At 45.7% G+C, this 17589-nt stretch overlaps 2 non-coding genes across 2 annotated transcripts; both read left to right on the top strand.

Annotated features, from left to right (window-relative positions):
• The first annotated feature begins 1335 nt into the window (after positions 1 to 1335).
• Positions 1336 to 1408, top strand: Trnaa-agc. Its single transcript has one exon. It is a non-coding gene; the product is annotated as a tRNA-Ala (tRNA).
• A 2889-nt stretch (positions 1409 to 4297) lies between these two features.
• Trnaa-agc lies at positions 4298 to 4370 on the top strand. Its single transcript has one exon. It is a non-coding gene; the product is annotated as a tRNA-Ala (tRNA).
• The last annotated feature ends 13219 nt before the right edge of the window (positions 4371 to 17589 follow it).

Genomic DNA, 17589 nt, shown 5'->3' with positions numbered 1-17589 from the left:
CCTGATCTCTCGACCCCTATTCGTCGTTTTCCGGGCACTTTCGCAATTGTCGTGGAGAGCTCGTCACTGTTCTGAACTTCATCGGTCTCAGGCATCATTCCTGATTTTCGTAGTCATCTTACCTGCATACTTCTTATCGATCATGTTTTGGCAGTCTTCAGCGATCTCGCAGTAGAGCGTCCTTCTCGCGTTCGGCGAAATTTGGGGTCCCACCGGTTGCTCTTCAAACTCAAAATCTGAACACGAAAACTATTGTCACTGTCGAAATATTCGGCCATCAACCGATATTAAAAACGAAATTAGAGATATAGAGAGCTTTCGTGTATATTTAAAGCTTGAACTCCTGTTTCTAAAAAATGAGCGTAAACATTTTTTTTTTTTTAATTTGGAGACGTTTAAATTGTTACTCACCGGAGAAGCTAAGTGAAGCCAGCCGAATATCCAGCCACGGCAAAAAGTTTGTTTACATCCGGTGATTCCTCTACGCCAATCGTATTCGTTCTTTTGAGCGTTCCCTTGCTCGCTCTATCTCTCGCTACATTTCATACGCAAATCCATCGCTTTGCTAAGGGCGCGTCTGTACGCCCGAGGTAAAGTGGGTGCAACCACAATATTGAACCCGTGCTTACCCGAGCTCGGTTTAGGACGCTGAGCCGACTTAGGAAAGAGCCGCTTTGGGTCAATGTAAGCGACCAGTGTGCAACCGGTCCTAAGTCTAGTAACATGCACAACCTAACCTAAACTAACCTAACCTAAAGTAACGTGAGGTAAAGTAACGTAAACTAAACAAAAATAAACAAAATTTGCTGGTTCTGACTGGATAAACACATGCATTTTTCGTGTCGTTACTACGGACGACTCACACTATAGAGGGGAGGGCGTGCGGTGAATAGAGGTGTTTATGGTAACGAGACATGGCTTTTGTCGTGGCCATTAAAGTTCGCGAGTAGTAAAGGATCCAATTCATGTCTCTGGACAACAGAAGGACGCGGATTTTTTTATTCACTATAGCTATGGGCTTTCGAACATTAAGGGGTTCACAGCAGTTTACTAATTACAAGGTAACGCTCATGTCCTACCTTTCGCAATCATCAGGGAAATTATCCAGATGGAGTTATTTCGTCGCTTCCAAGTTCCAAGTGCCCTGGTTTTAATTATTTTCCTCTCCAAGGTGCGGCTGGAGGGAGAAAGCACACTGGTCGTGTAAAACAGGTTTTCAAACGGTCTTGCGTTTCCTCCCGACTGCGATCCAGTTTGCGGCTAGCCGGGTGAGGAGGAAGCTGGCACTGACACTATCACTGTCTTCTCCGGCCTTCGCTTGCGCCATTCTCGTCCGGGGGTGTAGCTCAGATGGTAGAGCGCTCGCTTAGCATGCGAGAGGTACGGGGATCGATACCCCGCACCTCCAATGACTTTTTCTTTGTTCTATTCTCTTCAGAGAGTACGCGGCTGAATGAGCACAGACAGTAATTCGTCAGTGTGCCAAATCTGTCTTTATTTGGTCGTTTGTTATTTTTATTAATTCACCCGTCCCGTCCCGCCCCGCCCCGCCCCGTCTCGTCCTCTCTTGTCCCGCGCCGCCCCTCCCCGCCCCGGCCCAGCCCAGCCCAGCCCAGCCCAACCCAGCCCAGCCCGTTCCACCCCCTTCTCCCCCACCCGCTCCCCTTTCCTTATATATGCGTATGTTTCTTGCGATCGCATATGAGCAAGCAGTATTTTTTTTGCGTTTGGAATTGATGCTTTGTTCGGTCATGGACTTTGCTGTGTTTACCTCACTGAATTGAATCGTTAACCCTAAATATTGCAAACAGTGTTTTATGGAACGTCGACTCCTAGGAAAACTACCTTACACAGAAAATAGGTCGGTGTAATACATTTTTTTTTTTTTTTTGTTATGTGCAGTTTAGGAAGAGTTAACGTTCGTGATAATTAGGCTAAATATTATTTTTGAGGAAGTGACTCGCCACCACCCGTGTGGTGGGGAACAATTGACGCACCACCACTTGAATGCGAAGCTTAGCTAAGTGAGGGCAGAGCGTCCTCTATTCGCGACTCCAACTGCCTATAGGTGGCGCCACTCGTTTTTCAAAATGGCGGTCATAGTGAGGGTCAGAGATGCGTGCTCGCATACCAGTTGCTGGCCCTGTCTAGTGCGCTGGCTTCACTGACCGAAACAAATTATCCCCGCTTACTCGAGGAAGTTGTAGTGTTATGCGCGCAGGTCCCTCTTTATTCTGAAAACAAAACCGGTGCTTAGCGTAATATTTACGCGGGGGGCACGTTTCAATTCAGGAACGAAACCGAAAGTAACTTCTATTTTGGATTTAATTTCTCGGTATAGGTTTTCATTTCGATTTTTCTCCTCTCAAGGTGGGACTCACAGCGTAATCATTATGCTAAAGAAATTGTTCGCGGAAGCTTTCTTTTGTGACATGCATGTAAGATACAGGAAGTTAATAAATGTTGTGAAGAGTTCGGTGACCCCTTAAAGACGCAAAATATTGTATTTGTTGAAAACAATTTGCGCTTCTATTTGTGTGTTCTTGAAGCCTTCAGTTTACTTGGATAAAGGTCACGTGAAATAATGACCTGCGGGCCCTTTAACGGGTTTTGGGCATTTAGGTGATTAATTGCTGTAGCATTAGTCCCCGTACAAGAACAATATAATCAATCAAAATTTTACAAAATATCGCCATGGGTGATAAGGTTAGAATATGTTCACAAAACGTTTAAAGTAAGAAAATGGTGAGTTGGGCCAGTTGGTTCATAATGGAAAAAAAGACAAGCGCCGAAAGACCAGGACAAGGTAAGAAGACGACGACACAAGGCGTTTAAAGTAAGAAACACTGTTCTCACTACAAAAACTCAAACACAAAATCCGAGTCAGAGAGCAGAAGGTTATGTCTTTTTGAGGCAATGCGTGGCGCATAGTATTTTATATTCCATCAAGTATTTGAGTCTATCTTAGTAACGATGTCAGAATTTTTCATGAGCTAAGAAAAAATCAAAATGAGACCCTGCTGCAAAGACTTATAGTTAAATGTCGTATTTTGTGATTGTGGCGTTTTTGGGAGCCTACATTACGGCAACTTGTATTAATATTAATACAATTAGAATATTTATATAAATAGTTTTTTTCAAACTCTAATATCATTTCTCGGTTATGATATAATTTTAAACGCGCCAACAACTATGGCAATCCAAAGGTGGCAAATTATCATCAATGGTGCCGTTTGCAGCATTCTTAATTAACAGGTTATAAAATGAAAATATTCTAAATTTTTTAGGTAGTCAAAACATTTACGTAAAATGTCAGCAACTTAAGTTCATGGAGATAACAAAGTCGTGACTTTTGGCAATCAACAAAACTTCCAAACTCGCCACAATCCTTCCGGACTAAATGTCCCGAAATACTAAAATATGGAGTCCGTTGTTGTTTTATTTACAAAACATTTTCATTAAACTTTACCCGCCGCTGTTTTGCCAATCTCGGCCTTTCGAGTTCCAGGTAGTGCCTACCCGCTTGCAAGTCTCCTGACTGCAGTACGTTTCCTTGGCGTTGAAATACTGGTGAAGCAGAATCGGTTTTATTATTGCGTATACGAGCAAACGCAAACACTTCGTGTTTGCGTTAGCGTTGCATGTTTCACATTGCACGTGAGCAGAGCCCAAAATTGCGGTTTGGGATTGGCGCATGTCAACGATGCGCATATGCAGCGTGGAGCACTCAACTCTAACGCAAACGCAAACGCAAAATTTCGGGTACAAAAACTGGACAAACACATGCATGTTTGTGTCTTTATATTGGCTGACTCAGATTATAGAGGGGCGGGGGGGGAGGGGGGGGGGGGCAGCGAATAGAGGTGTTCATAGTAACGAGCGTAACTTTAGTCGTGGCCATTAAATTTCGCGAATAGTAAAGGCGCAAGGCATGTCACAGGACAACAGAAGGTCGTAAATTTTTTTTATTCGCGAAAATTAGGGACTCGCGAACATTAAGGCTTTCAGAGTAGTTTACCGATTCCCAGGTAACACTCATACCCTACTGCTCGGCACTCTCGGAAAATTATACCGAAAGGCTCGTTTCGTCACTTCCAATTGGTGCCCCGGTTTTAATCACTTCCAGCTTCAAGGTGCGGCTGAAGGAAAAAAACACACCGGTTATGAAAAATTGGTTTTCAAATGGTCTTGCGTTTCCTCCCTGCTCTGATCTAGTTTGCGGCCAGCCAGGCGAGGACGACTCTTGCACTGACTCTATCACTTTCTTCTGCTGCCTTCGCTTGCGGCACTCTTGTAGGGGGGTGTAGCTCAGATGGTAGAGCGCTCGCTTAGCATGCGAGAGGTACGGGGATCGATACCCCGCACCTCCATTGAATTTTTATTTGTTTTAATTATCTTAAGAGCGTACGCGGCTCATTAAGCACAGTCACTCGTCAAACTATCGCTAAAATTGTCTTTATTTGGTTGTTTGCTTTTTATTAATTCACACGCCTCGTCCTGTCCCGTCCCGTCCCGTCCTGTCCTGTCCTGTCCTGTCCTGTCCTGTCCTGTCTTGTCTTGTCTTGTCTTGTCCTGTTCTGTTCTGTTCTGCTCTGTTCTGTTCTGTTCTGTTCTGTTCTGTTCTGTTCTGTTCTGTTCTGTTCTGTTCTGTCCTGTCCTGTCCTGTCCTGTCCTGTACTCAACGTTGCCTGTACTGTCCTGTCCTGTTCGGTAGGGGGGGTAAGGCAATAGCAAACGGTAAATATAGAGATACGCAAGACATTTAGTGATGCAGAAATAGTGAATATGGCATTTTAGGGTCAAATGCTATATTCACTATTCACTATTACAACATATTGTACAATGTATAGAAACAAAGAAGGGTTTCGAGATTCTGGTCACCGCATATAGATCGCGATGACGGCACTACAACTTGCCAACTGCCTCCCCCGCCTTGCCGACTCAAAAAAAAGAACATTTCAAATTTCTTGAGAAAAAAAAAAAAAAAAAAAAGAGCTCGGGCACGAGTTTCGTTACAATGTTGTGCAACTGTATGGCGAAACGGAATCATCTTTGACGGCACGTTTCATTGTGACACCACAGATGGTCTGTGCGTGCTGTCCATGGGATAAAAGCTCATCCTCGTTTCTGATTCTATTTTAAACACCTTTTTTCCATTCAGCAGCATAAGAGCACAATTCACACCCTGTTTAGCATCAAGTCACTTTTTTGTGAAATTTATGTTACCGGGAAATATCGCTCAAAAAAAGCTGGAGATGCCCGAATTCTCACTGTAATGGCTGCAATATCGTTAACTCTTGTGAGAATCTCGTTCAGGAGAAGTGCCACTTGCTAGTCAAAATATTGAGCACTGCATGCGCGTCGCATTGTTTCGACTTAATGAAACCATTCAAATTGTCCATGGAGTATCTCGCTGCAAAGAAGCATTGCTCTCCTCTGCGGCGTAAACTAGTGTTGGCGTCTTCCACTAGTAATACAATGAGTAGCGCATTTGTGGGTTTCCATTACAATGTGGCCATCTACGCAATGTACTGCTACTTGAAAATTCAACTGCATCGCTTTGATTAACATAGGTATTGAAGGGGCTCGACTAAGATCGCATTATCTCAAAAGCGCACGGCCCACTAAAAACATATCGCTTTCAGCATATGACTCGTATTTTAATAAATAAGTTTTAGTTTGGCGTGTTTCTCATCGTCGAGCTGCCAACGGGAGCTGGTACGCGTCGCTTTGAAACATTAGAGAGATTGAGAATAGCGTAAAGGCCCTTGCGTCAGTAGTACGTACAACGCACGCTAGCTGCCGACGTAACGTTACGGAGCGCGTTGAACGCGTACTTTTAGTATAGCGAAAGGCAAACGCATTCGTAACGATAGGTAAAGACTTGCGGCGCCATCTAGATGTGCTCCTGCGAACTCCCTCAAACAATCCAAGGCGGGTATTCGGTCAAGCGAATTTAACACCGCGAACCTCCTCGCTTTGCTACGAAGTGCGTGAATCTCTTTCGAGTTGGCTGTTGTAAACGTGTTTTGCCTTTTTTTTTTTTTTTTTTTTTTTTTTAGGGCTGTGCAACGAGCGGTTCGATCGATGGTTCGCTCCAGTGTGTTGTGGGATCCCTACTATCTTATGTTGGCCTCGTCATTTGCTTGGAAGTATGCAAGCAATAGATCGCACCGCTCGCGTACAGACCACACGGTAAACATTCTTTGGAGGTTCGACGGCGTCGCCAACGTTCTTGGCTACCGACGCCCATCTTTGGGGACGCTCGAAAGGATTCGTCACGTTGATTTCTTCTGAGGAGGTTGTGGGTCGCCTGTCAATGCCGCCCCGATCAGGCCGAGTTCCACTCGCTCCGAGGAAGTCACACGGAGAAGCGCTACCATTGGGAGAAGGTTTTATGTGTACTTAAGTTCAGAGTCCGATAAAGAGGAGGGCCGAGGCTGTCAGTGGTCCGGGTCTTCAGTTGGCGGCCTTACTCGGCACCGGCTTTTTCGTCTGTGTCCAGCTCCGAACTCCGCGTGTCCTCGCCCGCCACAAGCCTCGCACTCGTTCCCTTCTTCTTTCTCTCTTTTCCACAAGTTTGAGGTCATCTTCAATGGTGAAGCGAACCCGTGCAACGCGCGTATAGCACTTCCATTGGTTTGCCTCACCGCCGCCATTTTCCAAACTGGAGTAGTCTCGCGCTTTCCCGTGCGCGACGAGAGCAACGAGAATGGCACGCAGGGGACCGCTACGTACGCTTGCAAAAAGCAATAGCGAGCGTACGTACGCATAGCTCGCTGCAGTACGTGCGTATGGCTCATGCGCAGTGTGGAGGACGCAGCGTTAACGCTAACGTAGGGGGCTTGCGTTTGGTTTTATACGCGATACTACAACTCTCGACTATTTGAGCACGCACCCGCAGCGCCCGTAATTTGTAGCGCACGGTGCGCTGAAACCCGCTAATTGGAGCCTTTAATTACATCGCGGTTATGCGATTCGTTAATGATACCCGATAACGATGCGGTGCATGCCCAGAACCACCGGCAAAGGGTAGGGTATGGTTATCAGTAACGCAGAAACGTTTGCTAAAAACAAGCTAAGTTATGTAGAACGGATGTCCACGTCATAGGTTGCTATAAGAATGCAAACAGGTCAAGAAATGCTAAAATTGCGAACGAGCGGGCCGGGCCGGGCCACAGGTCTCAATCAGAGCACATCCCGAACTCACTTCGCAGGAACCGCGACTCAAAGATCACGCGCTAAACCGACACAGGGCATAGAGCGCCAAGGGCCCGCCGTGCTGCCGCAGCGTCCGGAGAGCGCACCAGTGCCAGCCATGCCGGCGCCGAGCAAGCCAGAGCATAGCCTCCTTTAGACGCTCAACACAGGCGCCAGATTACAGCCACCATAGCCGACCTTATCCTGTCTTAGAGACACCAAGCCACTCAAGCGGGCTTTAACGAACCTCCACAAGGGCCAATGCTGGGAAGAAATACACAGTCCGATCTAAAATGGCAATAAACTGTCTTGCGGTGCCTGTGGTGACGAAAATAAGATGGAACAAAAACTAAAGGTAGGTTACGGCGCCCATGCACCGCTGCCGCAAACTGTCTATATACTGACAATGCCTCACAGATCGCCTCGAGAAGCGGCCGCCGAAATGGGAAAGGTGGAGCGGCAGACAACGGATGAGAGGACAGTCACGTGTCTGGCGCCCCGCTGCGGCCAGACGTCGAAACATACTTCTCCCGTGCTGACAAGTGTGTTTCGGGTCCTCGCCGCTGCAAAAGCTGTGCGCCGGCGTCCAGGTTTTCCGAGAAATGGTTCTGATGCTATGTGCTACCAGATCCTCGTGCACGAAATCTGTAACCGAGCACTGCATTGCTCCGTCGTCGAAGTGTCTGGCTTTGTCAGTATAGAGGAGGTTATGACCAGAGGCAGCGCCGAGCACCGAGCCCCCAAGCGAAAAATGAAGGATCGAGCGTGCTATGACATCACAGAGTGAGCCTCCGCCCACTTTCACCGCCCATGTGTTCCATGCTTTAGAATTCCTGTATAGACCTTTGCAGAAAGGGTTCTCTGGCCGCCGCCATTTTGCGAACCGAGCACACAGCGAAAAAGTACACCCCTGGACGTGTAAACCGTTGTCCCAGGGCGGACTCCCCAAATGGTGTTCTTTTTACACGCGAGGTTCGGTGTATTTCGTTTGCACCCGAGGTCTCGTGTAAAATGAACATCTTTGAACGTGTACTTCGTGCTGCGGTCACACGTCTAGGAGTGTTTTTTTACAATGGCGGCCGTTTGACGTAAGACGGGTTCTACAAGCGAGGCCCAGCGCTTTACACGGCTTTTCGCCGCAGCGAAAGCGTAGTTTGCACGTGTTCGTTCGTAATCGTCCATACGCGCTAAACTACCGCAGGCATTTGCCCCCAAGCGCCGACGCCGTATCCATTACGGCGATTACGCGACAGTGGGAGCGACCATCGACTGCATCCAGCAGCGTGTTTCCCCATCGAGCAGGTCCCGTTCGCATGGCGGTTCAGCCGATCGCCGAGGCCTCGTGCCGGTTGCATTGTCACCGACACCGGGTAATTTCCACAGGAGGAACTTTCCGCGACCACAGACATGAACTTTATTGAAAAAGCCCGTTTGCCGTGAGCGACGACGGATCGCTCCGACACCGACTCGACCCGACCGGCGTTTCCGACGTCCCGCTCACCTCTTTACCGCGAGCAAAGATGTACGCGACGTTTCCACTCATATCTCGTGTGTACGCGAATTTTGCGGCTTTCCTGGTACGAATCGGCTACTGAAACGGCCAGCGAACGAAGACGAACTGAACGCCGGCGATATGCGCCATTTAAACACGCGCTTACTTTTCTACTAGACTGCAGCTATAGTAGTGTGATTCCTTACACACTAAATGGACTATGTACAGACAAAGCTAAAATAAAATTGGGCGGCTGCTTGCGCCACCTAGTGAGTATGCGGAAAACTACAAAAATGATTTTGGCATTTCTGGAAGTGACTCGCTCGAACAGACGGCGACACACCAACACATACATCACATACAGCACATACCACAAGAACAACATACAAGCATACACATGAACAAACAACGAACAGAGGCACTACCACCCCGACACTCCTACTCAAATCCAGCAGTAACCCGCTCGGTATATATAGCAGACTTTTTGTTTCAGACAAAGGTCCGGTGACCCCCACCGTATTTTACATGAACTTAACGATTCTACGCAATTATTACTTATATAGTACGGTGACATAAATATAATTTGGGAAGATACACATTTCTCTTAGTCTCGATTATGGCTAAAAGACACCTTATATTTAAAAAAAATGTTTCGAGCTAGCCAAAATGTGGCAAAATCTGGTTTCGTTTTCGGAAGTTCGAGCGCTCAAGGCTGGAATGCGCTAGCGAAGTGTGTGCTTGCTTCTGTCAAACTATACTCCATTGTATGACGCTCTCAAAGCTGCTGGCTGCAGCCCCCGTCTTGGTTTAGGGTTTGATTTACACGCGCTCCCGTGGAAATGAAATTATGCACGCTCCAGTCGATATTCTTGACAGCGTGAAGTATAAACCGCATGTAAACGATTTTGCGAGCGACGAGAAAAGCGACGGCGACCCGCTTCGCTGACGCTCGGTCACTCGCGCGACGACGCAAGCCGCATGAAAGCGGAACGATGTTTTCTAGGAATCCAAAAACCGAGTGACGCGACGAGCGATAGTAAGAAATCTTCGTCATTCGTCGCTGACTCTCGTCGCTGCCGCCGTCGCTCGCTAAATCGCTTTATGCAGTTCAACCTTTATACTCACGCTAGTGCCGACTTGCATTACCCGCTGAGCCCAAGCAAGCGATAAGGATATTCAAATATGTAACAACAGTGGCGTGCATTCGCTAAGAAAACATATATCTCAAATTCCTGCGGTTTGACGTCGGGATCCGTTACTTGTCCTGCTGTCAACTTGGCGACACGGTCACTAAAGAGAAACTAGGCAGTTTGTTTTATCAGAAATTATAAAAACCTTATATTGCCAAAGTTAGCACAAGCGCTCTGGCATTTCATATAAACAGTTTAGAATAAGCTGAACACAAACAGGTAACTTAATTTTCCAAGCATAATAATAATAAAAAAATCTTAAAGATACATATATTTTTTTAGTTTGTTTCAAATAAAAAATTGAAAAAGGAGCCTTCAGTTGCACTATCACGTAAATACTTTGGGGAAAAAATATCTACTGAGAAGCAGGTTTTGCAATCTCTAATTTGCTTCTTTCAACTTTCCAGTTACTTTATGCGTACTTGCAGATTGTATCCTGACAAATTTAGACACAATTGTATGAAAAGTAAGTCTATATAAAAGTTATAGCTGAATTCAATTCACATTTGTTTGATAATGTTCAATCTTAAATATGACAGTTTTAATTTCACATCTATTATTACACGTGATTGATTTACATGCTGCTTGATGCTTGCTGTGCCGCCGCCCCCCCCCCCCCACCTTTTTAAATATATATATCCTGTATATTTGCTGGTTAGTTGTTGTAACCTTTTAATGTCGTGTCATTTGTTTGTTGTAGGTGTGTGAATGCATATGTTGTACCCCACTCCTACTTGGGCCTTCAATGGCCTGTATCCTCTAAATAAAATTTAAAAAAACAAGTGAGCAGTAAAAATCCGGACGACAAAGGTAAACACAGAGCCGTGCAAAAAAGCATTCAGTATATGAGACAGATACAGATATGGGCCTCTGGCGGTCCATTGGTTCAGCCTCCACACCGCCTAAAGACGGCATTGTTGCAATATTACGAACCAGCGCACAGGTAGACAGTTACCCAAAATCCAAACACAAAAAACTCACATCAGCTCTGTGCGAGAGTACATTTTTGTGTATTTGGATTTTGAGTAACTGTCTGCCTGTGCGCTGGTTCGTGATTATGCCTTACCAACTCGTCCAATCTGCCGTGTTGCAAAACACTTAGATCAACTATAATGCTAATGACTGCAGTGTATAAAAGCAAGCTACTTGTCAGAACGAGCTCGACGGTACGAGAATAAAGAGAATGTTTTCACAGTTAAATTCAGAGTCTGTTGCACCATCTCTTATGTTCTCAACATCGAAAGTGCTACAAATTGGTGACCTGGACATGATGATCGACTCCGAGCACCTGCTATCCAGGGGAATGTTCTTCGTGGCCAAGGACACAGCAACGGCTCTGCCTTTTCGGACGAAAATGCAGTAGGCGCATCTTCAACTTTCACTGTCTCCACATCTGCAGCACCTTTGACACCGCCTCTGCTCTGTCGCATCTAGCGCCGGCATCTCCCAGCAATGGGCTGCGACCACCTTGCTTGCCCCACCGGCTCGGCAAGCGAATATTCATTGACATTTTCACACTGTTCACAAGGCATGTTGCTAGCCGACCAGGGTCTCCTCATCGTTGCTGCGTCAGGCATTCGCTCTCAGCTCGGTTCCTCATCTTAGGGGATGTTGCATCGGCCCCGCAGTTGGCCGGCATCCCCCTTTCAGTCCGAGGCTGTACACTTCAAACAGATCGAGCCGGACTGAAAGCACAACAGGGTCGATTTCCCCCGTCTGCTGCCTCATTTCTTGACCTCGGCGTCGACTACCATGCACGGCTTCCGAACGCTCTCTTTCCTGCTCTCTAGCATGTCATCCTGCTTGCGGTACATGTCAACAGCAACAACACCTCTCTGGAGCCGCAATCACTTCAACAAAATCGTGCCATTCCTCACAGTGCAGAGCTGAGGGCGATAGCTCTGCGGCAGTCTATCGGTTCAGCCTCGGCACCGCCAAAGATGACAATGCTACTCATACTCGTTGCCGCGAGCTCAACGACATGAAAATAAATAGAACGTTTTTATTGCTTGGAGTCGGTTGCAGCATCTTTTCCGTCCTCAACATCATATACTTTATAGGTAGTAAGCAAGAGACACACTTCAGATGAAAAGAACAAATGCTCAGATCACACATGCCGCAGGTGTCCAAAATTATCCATCATGTCGAATATTGTTTTGGTTTTTGAACAGAAGACAAACATCATTATCGCGCAATCAAAATGAATACTTACGAAACACCTAAGTCCCAGTGTAAGTGCTCATTGCTGATCCGCGGCTGTGGCCTATATTTATTTAAAAGTGCACAGATGATAACACCAGCAGGTTTGGCAACAATACCGAGATTACAACGCTTGTTACCCTCTTAACAAAGAAGAGTTGTCCATTATAAAATACAAGATAAAAAATACCGGAAACAATGCAAGGTACAAATCTGCACAACAGGCTTCCGAATTCAACTACTTCGTCGTACTGGAGTCTGTTACAGTAATAACAGCTTTGGATGGGCTGGGAGGACAGCATTCGCACTGAACTGGGTGCCTTGGTGACTATCACCAGTGTTGTAGAGTTGGCACTCCAGAGTTGGAACGATTCCACACTTCCACAACCCTGGAATCGAATGCAAATAAAATGGTGGCAGCACTGAATGGAATGGAAATGAAATTAGTAGCTGCATTTTGCCCAGAATACAGTAGGAATGGAACAGGGCTTTGTTCTTTGAACTTTGAACTTTGAACTTTGAACTTTATTTTCAGCAACATTATGCCGAGGACACCGGACAAAAAGCTAACAGAAGCTAGCTTGACTGGGTCCGGTGCCCTTGCATGTACAGGGAACACAATCATATTTAAACAATCCTAAATATTTCTTACAATATTAAAATCAAACAATTTAAAATGTTCCAATAAAAATTTTAAAATCACCGACATTAGAGAACATTTTTTTTCTTAATTTAACAACACAAAAAAGTACGCAATGTTTTCTTAGTTCTAATGCGAGCTGCGTCGATGCCGTCAAAGGGGCTTTCGAAACGGCATTATTGCACTTAGGTAACTGACGGTTTGGTTATCTGACTGCTTATGTTCCCTCGAGGATGAAAGCGGCAACACCAGTGAAGCAACCCAAATTGTAGAGTTGTAGGCGGACAAGGTGTCGTTCCTAGTGCTGCAAGATGCAATCATAAGGCTGTTGGGACTATGTGTGATTACAGCACCAGTTGCAGGCCACCAGGCAGGGACAATGTCACACCACCCGCATTTCGTTAAAACACGTGACTCCTCACTTATTTTGTATCTCGTAAAAGTGGACGACATATACGGTTCTTTTGTGGAGAAGATGGGTGACTTAGTTTTTCTCTCTGTTATGAGGCCTTTACGCTCGGTGGTGCAATCGATATCTGCAGCACCCCCATACCAATTGCCACTAGTGCTATGTGCGACCACCGCTCAACTTAGTAAAATCAATGATTGCAGGTAGGGTTTTGCATAATTTTGCAGTGGCCTACGGATTTTACAACGCCAGCTTTATCCTGACGTTATTTTCCGGTAACTTAGTACTAGCTGTCAAGTGCCATTTTTCACAATTGGGAGGGATTGAGAGGAATGGAATGGAGCAGTTCAGCCATTCCAGGAGTGGGGATGGGCCCAGTTTTTCCTTTCCAGGAGTTCGAAGGAATGGAATTAGAATTAGAAAATCCAATTCTCTGGAATGGAGTTGGGTGGAATGGGGAATCTTTCTTTTGTTTGCATGCCTAGAATGTATGAGATGAATCGAGAATCTTGTTTGTTTGAGCTCGGAACCTTCTAGATGCCTACGAGCTGACAAAAAGAGCTTCGCATGACTGCTCGAGTCAGTCGTCCTTCCGTCGCCGTCAAAGTATGTACGGACTTCGTTACTTTATGTTTCTCGGCACAAGTTCGCTGCATTAAATATTGATTTTAAGTTTTATTAATCAAGTTTGTTTTTGTTCATGACATATTGGTGGATGTGCAGGGTAATGCAATCTATGCCCATGAAGCGTACCATCTGTGAACACTATAACTCTCAAGACGACGATCGTGAAGGCGACGTCCTTGAAATCATCTGAGGACGACTCCAACTGTGACATCAACGACAACCTCAACTATGGCCTCGGAAACGACTCGGACAATGAACTTGACAATGCCCCTGGCTACCACACTTACACGAAAACATCATGATGACTTCTATGCTGATGATGAAACGGACGATGACTCCAAAGACCAACCCCGGCTACAATGTCAACAACCAACCTGACTACGGCCTCGATGACAAACAGTCTTCAACCTTGATGACGAGACTGATGACGACACTGATGATGATCCAGGCGAAGACTCGAACAATGACATGGAAGACGATCCCGACTACGGCTTTGTCAGCGACCCAAGGACAATCCGGATGATGACTTCCACGACAACCACGACTACAAACTTGACGACGACCTTGATAATGAACCCGATGACGATACCTACGATAGGTGTGGTATCTGCCACGAAGACGAACAGGACGACGACGCTTGGTTTGTCACTCAACGAACGGAGGAAGTTTGCCAGCTTGGTCGCATTTAATGCAAGCCACATCTTCCTGACAATGACTGCTACAATCTTTGTCGCCACGACGCCCAGTTTCAGCCTGGCTACCAAGTGTGAATCTAAACACCAATTCATCGTCGCAGCAAGGAACTGTTAATGTGGTGCTTCGACCTCAAGGTTATTCACTACATGAGACCCAAGTTGTAAGTCGTTGGCCAATGGCACATCAACATTGTGACGCCGCCTTCTGCGACCCGAAGGTGATTCACGTCTTCCGACTCAACTGAACTAGGTATGCTCGGTAGGACTGTGAAAATCTGCTATTTACGTGACTCTGTATTTTGACCTAGTCTTGTTTAAGCTGTTAATTTCATTTTGTGTTGCAAAGAGACGATGAGTCTCTCACAAGAGGGGAGTAATGCCACGTGCAAATAGCTGAGTCAGCAGCGTGATCGACTCTCATGCCGCTGACCCTGCCAGTGCGTGTCCTTCTTATCTTTCTTTTGTTTGCGTGACTGGAATGATGAATGATGAGATGACTCGAGAATTTTTTTTGTTCGAGCTCAAAAACTTCTAGATACCCACGCGCTTACAAAAGGACCTTCGCATGATTTTTTGAGGCAGTTGTCCTTCCTTTACCGTCAAAGGTCTTTGTTACTTTATGTTTCTCAGCACAAGTTCGACGCATTACACACTGATTGTAAGTTTTATAAATAAGTATGTTTTTATTCGTGACAATATTTAGATGAATTTTGATAATTCAATCTTCTGATATTTCAAACTAAAGTGTGTGGCTTCCAGGGTCCGTTCGCTCGAAGCGCTAACCGCGGCTAAAGTTAGCCGCAGTACCTAGGAGAGGGATTTTGAGATCACGTGACTGGCTCGGTAGGGATGCAGGGAAACATTGCAGTGCCCCGGTGAGTGAGCGCCGCTCGCTTTGAAACTAATTTGTTGTAGCTGCAATATTGGGCGCGTTAGTCAGCAATGAATGGTGCCGGAGGCTTTCGCTTTGCCTTCCCTCATTTAAATCGCAAAGCATGAGCATATGACCTTGTTGCATTTTTTAGATAGTCTTTCGATTCTGGCCATTCCTAAGCCTAAATGAACGCGAAAAATGTCGGCATGCAACGTTTTTGGAAAGTGGATTGCCTTGACTCAATCGGTCGGGTATTAATAGCACACAAAAGCAGACAGTGTCCCTATAGACCATAATAGACCTTTCTCTAAATTTCCCAAGCACCGAGGTGCATGCTGCAAGTGTAGTTACACGCGTTGCTCGTGCTGGCGTCTGCAGTAGTAGGTAACTGTTCTAAAGCAAAAAGTCTAAAACAAATTTTCTCTTGCGCACGCATTCGTCAAACTTTTATTATGATTATTTACTTCGAATTTTTTATAAGAGGAAGGCCAGTGCCCGCGGGCCTTAGATTAACACTTCCAGCGTTCTTCTCGATGCTTGGGTAATTTAGAAAAAGGTCTATTGCGATGCTGTCTGCTTTTGTGTGCAATCAATACCCGACCGATTGAGTCAAGACAATCCGCTTTCCAAAGACGTTGCCAAGCCGACATTAGCGCGTTCATTTAGGCTTAGGAATGGCCAAAGTCAAAAGACTATCTAAAAAATGCGGCGAGGGCCTTGCTCATACTTTGCGATGAAGTGAGGTAAGGCAAAGCGAAAGCCTCCTGCACCATTCGTTGCTGACTAACGCGCCCGATATTGCAGCTACAACGAAATATTAGTTCCAAAGCGTGCGGCGCTCACTCACTGGGGCACCGCCCCATGTTTCCCCGCATCCCTACCGAGCCCAGTCACGTGATTTCAAAATTCCTCTCCTAAGTACTGCGGCTAACTTTAGCCGCGGTTAGCACTTCGAGCAAACGGGCCCTGGAGTTTGAAATAATGAGAGTCGACTGTAAAACACCATTTTTGCTACCCCCAGTAGCAATGTATTTTAGTGTAATTTGTGGAATCTTTTATTCAGACCGAACACTTCTTTTTCAATACGCTTGTCGGATTTCAGTTGCACTGGTTTTGAATGCTCATAAAATTTAGACTATTTTGTGTGGCCTAAACGTAGCAAGTGTTCAAAACAAATACAACCTAGTGCATCAGATACACAGAGAACACAATGTTAGGAAATTCTACTTTTATTGAACACATCTGCATACATACAGCGCTGTGAAGAAGTACACCATTCTTATATGAAAATAAGCTTCCCACCAGTGAAATTTCTCAAGTTGGACAGCCTTGTTGTAAGTCAGGCACGTTAAAGAGAACCCTGCCAAAGTTTGCATAAACACTTTTTCGAAGTTGTTTCATCCGTACAGTAGCGAATTCAAGGTATATGTGTAGAAACTTCCCAAAATGCAAACATTATGTGAAGAAACTGCATTTCAAAGTTGACGTCCTTGCAACCCCACTATCGGTAGCTGCTCTACCGGCAACAACGAAAAGATTTATACAAAGACTGCCAAGGTCACATAACGTAAGACATGGTGTCCAAGATTCGCCATGGACAGCATTGTTGGTAGTTGCACTTGTTTGTGCTCACTCTTTTACCCAGTCTGTCAATTGACAGCTATTTACAGTGCATGATAGGAACTATTTGTGCTGTAGAGATAAAAACATGTACATATTGCCGTCCCCCCCTTCCCGCCCTTGAATCTGGCAGGCGAGACCACTCAAAAATGTTTGAGAGTAGCTGTGTAAAACTGACATGTTCTAACATTCTGATGACACAATTATTCATACTAAAAGGCATGCTTAACCGAAATTCGAAGCTTGCAAAACTACTCTGGAGCGGTAGGCGGGGCACTGCAAAACCCCCAAAACATCACACATAGAGCGTCGTTTCTAACGGATGGCCGTATTTTCGGAAACATGTGGGATTCAACAAGGCCGACGAGACATGTGATGTCGCGATTCTCATTCTTTCTCCACTAGGCTTCCTCCCCTTAAGTAGGTGAACCGAAGCGGGAATGAGAGAAGCGAGGCTGCTTCCCCTCATTCTAAAGTGTACCAGGAGAAGTACAACGTCACATTTCTTGTTTGATTGCACCCTTTCTTTTCCAAGAATACGGCCATCCGTTTGAGATATTAATGTAAGAGTGATGTTTCGGAGTTTGTAGAGCTCCATTCAAAGCTTCCGCGGCCTTATTTTATGAAATCCAAATTTTAGTCC

Source organism: Ixodes scapularis, unplaced genomic scaffold, assembly GCF_016920785.2.
Source record: "Ixodes scapularis isolate PalLabHiFi unplaced genomic scaffold, ASM1692078v2 PGA_scaffold2__306_contigs__length_199485367, whole genome shotgun sequence".
Taxonomy (NCBI): Eukaryota; Metazoa; Arthropoda; class Arachnida; order Ixodida; family Ixodidae; genus Ixodes; species Ixodes scapularis.
This window is presented reverse-complemented; position numbering and strand designations above follow the sequence as displayed.